Raw genomic sequence first — 6,432 nt, 5'->3', positions numbered from 1 at the left:
CTGTGAAGTTTTATTTATTATCCTTTTGCGTCCAAAGTTGCACATAGGCCTATCCTAATTTATTATTATAAAAGTTGCAAAGTTGATTTTATTAAAACAGTTTAGGGGAGGGATGCTGAGAAAAATGCACAACAAAAAAAAATGATGTGAGGTGGTCAAGAATATTATTGGGCATTCAAATATGCAATATTATCAATTATTTCTTCAACATTTTTCAGCTGACTACCAAAAATAATGTTCCTACAATTTTATAGCCTTTCAGTCGTGGAAGAAGAACAGTAAAAAACATTAACCCATCTAGATCTGTAATATTAAACCTGTCTTTGTAATTGTTTTGGTACCAAACAATCGTTTTGTTTGCTTAGGAGTCTAAGTTGCTAAAGCAAGTCCCAAACTTCATTATGCCATGATAAAAAAATCATAAATAAAGTTAACATAAGCGAGATATTTTAAAATTTTCTTATATTCAGTTAAGTTTAATTTTCAAATTAGTGCCCCCTTATTTTTTCCTCAAGTTTGACCTTTAGGTCATTTAATAGAACTCTGTGTATTATCCCTATTTCACGCTCAACAACACCCAAGTTTTTTTTTAATTAAAAATCTTTACTTTTAGGGTTAATTCGATGAAAATGTTAATAATTTAATCCAAAAAACAAGTTTTTCGGTTTCCTCTTTTTTTAAAAAAATTAAATGGTGTTACCATATGGTAACGCTGGGCGCTTAAGGAATTTTTAGGATCGTTGAAACCAAAATTTTTAATTTTTTAAAATATTTATTTGAGAATATTTTCATCGTCTGGTCTGGTATCCTATAAAACAATTAACAAACAAACCAACGTTGCATTTTTTTACACATTGTTCGTCCAGATCTTTTACATCTGTCTCCAGCACATCGCCTTCTACTGCTTGATGTAACAAATGGTCGAAACGATCAAAACGAAGATCTAGCAAGTTCTGTCTATGTAGACTAGGTCTTCCTGTATATAAGGGACGACTTCCATATCTTGCGAGAAGAACTTGGGCCAATTCTCTCCTAAACGATAGCAAGGATATATTTTTTATATATAAATGCCATGAATTATGGACTGCAACATCCAACAACCATGTTACAATTTGCCAGTACCATTTTTTACTGCAAATTGCTACTCGGTAGGTTGAAACACCTTGACCCATCCAGTCGGTACCCACCATATTTTGTTGTATTCAGCAATATAGTGAGGCCGACTTACTTGAATGTGGCCTTTTTCTTCATGAGAAAATCTTTTTACCGTGCCCAATGCTGAACTATCACAACTCGTAGATGCTATTGTAACAACAGAGTTATCTTTCCATCGCACCAGTAACACTATCGCTTCTGCTAACAAAAATCCACGACTGAAAAAAAATAAGATTATGACTCCGTAAGCGCCCACCGCAACCATATGGTAACGGCGTACTTTGACTATTCCTACCGAATTCACTACATTTAATTGTTGATAAAATATAACAATTTATAATAAGTTGGGGTATAATTAGTGTGACCAACTCCAATTCAGTCGAATTCGGGACAAGGCTGAAAAAATATACCTAAAATCCGGGACGTTTCGAAGAAAATCGGGCCATTTTTTTAATATGAAACTTTAATATTATCATTTTATTTATTATTTAACATTTTTGTGTTGACACTGATATTTTTGATGGGATTCAGCCACAATTGAATGTTAATTACATTTTTGTTAGTATTTGACGTTTCGACTTCCAATCCGAAAATTGTTCTCAAAAAAGGAAAAATTAGAAAAAAAATCAACTGATGTTGGATTTCCATGTAAATATAATATAACCTTAGGTTAATATAAAAATGTATTTATATCATTACAAATTACAACCAATGGTGGCTTAATCCCATCAAAAATATAATTTTAAAACATGCCAAAGGAAAATCGCTCCAGAAGATTTTTATGTTGATTACTTCTTACTATTATATGTTGTTTCTTAAAATTATATTTGTCTTGCGATGAAATATAATACCACCATTTAAAACGTAGGTATGCATTTTGGATGTGGTATTAGAATATTACACTCTAGAAATTGTCGACTTTTTTCGTCTCACCAATTCAATTTGAAATGAATTCTTAGAAGAATAACGTAGTCAAAATTTGAAAATAAAAGTTTACCAAAATGTTGAAAATTCGGATGGCCCGGAAGCCTTGTCCGGGACGCCGGGACACGACTTCGTAATTCGGGCTATGTCCCGGATTTTTCGGGCTAGTTGGTCACACTAGGTATAATAAACTGAGTTTTTTTAAAAATATGCAAATATAGTTACTTGAAGACTATCAAAAATTGCTTACGCAAAACGGACGTCCACCTTTTTCTATAAATTTAAACCACACTCTCATATGATTATCTCTCGACGGTTGAGAAAAGGCTAAAATACGAATCCGTTACGTTTTATAGGTGCCTGAAGTATTCCTAGAAACGATAGTTCGCAAAATATGTGGCTGACTATATAGTTCCATGGGCATACTGCAGAATTTTTAAAAATCATGTGTTTTACGTTACCATATGGTAACGCTGGGCGCTAATGGGTTAAGTATAATTGTATAAAAACAAATGATTCTTCTTTTGCCATCATAACCCTGGATGGGTCTTTGCCTGTCTGGCTATGTCCTTACATTCAGATCCCTCTTACGCCCTTTTCTTTTTCGCCGTCCCACCGGTTTCCACTGTAATATCTTTGTCGTTTTTGTATCTTCTTGTCGCTGAACATGCCCCAGACATGACAGTCTTTGACTTTTCACAAATCTTACAATATCATACCCTTCATTCAGTTCATTAGCCTCGTCGTTTCTCCTGATTCTCCATGTGTCGTCTTCCTCTTGCACTGGGTCATATACTTTTCTCAATATCTTTCTCTCGAATGTCCTGAGTTGGTCTTTTTTCGTCATTACCCAGGTTTCGCAACAATAGGTTATTACGGGTCTAATCAATATTCTGTAGATATTCATTTTTAGTGATGTAACGAATGTCATTTTTTTGAACATTCGCGAATACGATTGCGAATATCTGCTACCGACATTCGCGGATGCGAATATTCTGTTTTTTTTTATTTGTGTCTATTTTTGACATGTTTTCTAAATTTATAATGAAAATTTAATTGATATTTAGTGTAAATCAGTCTGGATCTTAAGCTTTACTACATAATACCCAATACAGTAGAACCTCGGCATAACGAATCTGAAGGGTTCGAAAAAAAAATTGTTATATCGGGAATTTTTCAATAACGGGGTTCGTTATATCGAGCTTAAATGCGGCCAATATTCGTTAAAAAGGGGTTCTTAAAGCTGCATTCAAACCTGTATATAACGAATTTCTCATCGCTTAACCTTGGTTTAACAAATTAGTTACAGAATAACTGTAGACCTGCGTCTTATAAAGTATGCTATCAAAACAGGGGAAAAACGTAAATGTTTTTGAGAATAACGTAATTTATTTGACACCACACATGGAAAACTATTAACAATTTTAAACTGTGTTTGCAAGACAGTCGAACGATCTTTGCTGTTTTTGCCCCTGTTGCAAGGGTCTTCTTTCAACGCTAACTATTTTTCCGGTCCAGTAGGCACCTAAAAAATCCCTGTCTCATCAGCATTGTAGATTGCATTGTATCCACGGGTCAAGTCTGGCAATTTAGCTTTCCAATCTTCGCAAGTTACTTCATCCACGGCAGCACTTTCATCACAAACTTTTTTGAAATTAATTTCGTGCCTCTTTTTGAACCGATCCAACCAGTCATTACTTGCTCGAAAGTCTGCGTGCCCTAATTGTTCTGCAAACTGTTGAGCATTTTCTTGGAGTTTGTGACCTCCAATGGGTACACATTTTTATCCCGGCACTGGATTGTTTGTTGGGTAGGGGGGCGGAAAGCAGGTCTGATTGTTTTCATGTCTGGACTTGTCTGTGAGTCGCCACTCTATACTCAACTACGCTCAGAGCCGTGCGGTACATCTTTTCAATATGATGCAAGTCTTCGAAATGCCGCCCCGAAAATATTATTGAAACTTACTTTTTATTTTTATTAAATGCACAAAATAAACGAAAACTTCTATTTTAAAAACAAAACATACTTTAAATTAAATGAAACATGTATTAACATTAAATAACATATACAAAAATTACAATTTTACCCTTCTGACTTTAATTTTGGCAAACTCGTCAATCAGATTGGTGTATTCTAAAGTAGCTGTTAGTGATTACTATTGAAATGAGTGCTAATTTTTTTAGTTTGTCTTATGGAGATTCCTAAATAGTTTTTAATAATTTTTAATTTTGAAAATTTCTTTCTCCACTAGCTACCGAGACAGGGATGTTAATAAAATTCTTAGTGATACAACTACATTTGGGTATAAAGAAATTAGGTTATTTTGGCACAAATAGTTCAAAACCCCTAAAGGTTTCATGGGGTATGGTCTCATTTAGGATATATCATTCAATTCTTCTAGACGATCATTTGCCTCTATATCCGATTCTTTTTCTGTTGAAAGTATTGAATGAAGAATCATACAATATTTTTCTAGCGTTTTATCATTTATTTCTCTCAATTTAAAAATATCATCAAAAATTTATTTATTTATGAATTTCTAGAAGCGAAAATCGATCAATCAAAGAATTAATGGCAATATCTAAAATATAGATGAAAAAATTTATTTTAAATTTATATTCCTCTGATAAGAGGTCATCCACAGATTTTTCGTAATCAAATTGACGCTTTTTCTCCTGGTTATATAGCTTATCGAGATTTTTTGCCATTTCATTAGCAAAAATTTTTGTTTGGTCATAGCCAATTTTTCATTTTTAACTTTTCATTTTCTCAATAGTTTCTGACCGCATTTTTACACAATCTGACAAATTCATATTTAGTTACATGTTGCAACATCTTCGAGACTGAATTTATATGAAATAAAATATCATGCCAAAGAACTACACCGCATATTTTATAATTTTTAATATTTTTTGCTTATTCTCGTGCTTTGACTTAAGTTTCTGAATCTTTGTCGACTTCTTCTATTATTTCGAATAAGGCATCATGTATTTCACAAAATTGAAATCTGAAATGTTTCAATGCATCTATTCGACTTGACCATCTAGTATCACACCCGGTTTTAGAGTTAGTTGTGAAACATGTTTTTCAAAACTTCCTAACGCTTTATAGAACCAGAAAAAAGTGTACAGTTCTTGTATGATACAAAAAAAGATTGTTGTTTCTGTAGAAGACAATTTCTTCACTTTTAAAACTAAGTTTAAAGAGTGGCATGCGCAGGGCACGTAAAACGCTCTCAGATATTTTTCAAGTATTCTATTTTGCACACCGCACACCCTTTCTTATTCCTATATTATTTTGATGTATTTTGATTTTACTGATTATGCCGCCCCTTATGATGCCGCCTGATGCGACTGCCTCACCGCATCATAGCACGGCACGGCCCTGACTACGCTAAACCGCGGTTTGGAATGGAGAAATGCGTAATACAGGGGTTTCGTGCATTATATAGGGGTTTACTACCCCTTAATATTCATTATACAGGGGTTTTAATTTATCTCCGCAAATCGTAAAAATTCGTTATATGGAGGCTTAAACTCGAAATAGTTCATTATATAGGGGTATTTTTTACATTGAGTGTTACGGACGTTTAAAGATTTAAAAAAATCGTTATATCGGGGAATTCTTTATATTGGGGTTCGTTATATCGGGATTTCATTGTAATAAAATAAAGTGAAGGCTGATAATGTGATTATACAAGGTAAAGTTACCATTCATTAATATAAAGAAGATAAGAAATTAACAGATTTTGATTTTGTCAACCTAATATTATCTTCAAATTATTTTTTTTTCTGATATTTATATTCGCAAAACATTCGCACAAATTTCTTTTTTTTTTTTAACATCCAACGTTTATTGCAATCTGTCTGATCACAAACAATAAGCAATACATAATATTATTGAAAAATAACAGATGGAAGCCGCCCAGTGGCGAGCACCCAGTAAGACATATAACATTATAATTTTAAAATAAGACATAACAATTACTTGGAACATAATACATAGATAAAATTTAGTATAGTGGACAGTTCAGACAATAAAAATATGATTATTAAAAGTCTAAGGAACATGAATAAAAATACGAAAGAAGTTTAAAAATCACTAAAACTAAAACATGATTATTTCACTGCACTATGACACTGCACTCTGTTGTTGCTCTGATGTCCAGATGTACTAGAGGTCCAAAGGGTCAGGTCTTTTTAATCGTCTTTCATGAGAAATGTTGAGCAGGTCCGTGGCGAGTGGATTTGGATGGCAGGATAGTCTTGTCTTGTATCTAGAATTTACAGCAGATATTGCTTCGCTAACTGTTGGTAGCTGTAGGTCGTGGTGCAATCTCTGGTTCGTAACATA

The sequence above is a fragment of the Diabrotica virgifera genome, chromosome 8, assembly GCF_917563875.1.
Source record: "Diabrotica virgifera virgifera chromosome 8, PGI_DIABVI_V3a".
Lineage (NCBI taxonomy): Eukaryota > Metazoa > Arthropoda > Insecta > Coleoptera > Chrysomelidae > Diabrotica > Diabrotica virgifera.
The sequence above is the reverse complement of the archived record's forward strand: the minus strand, read 5'-3'. Positions refer to the sequence as shown.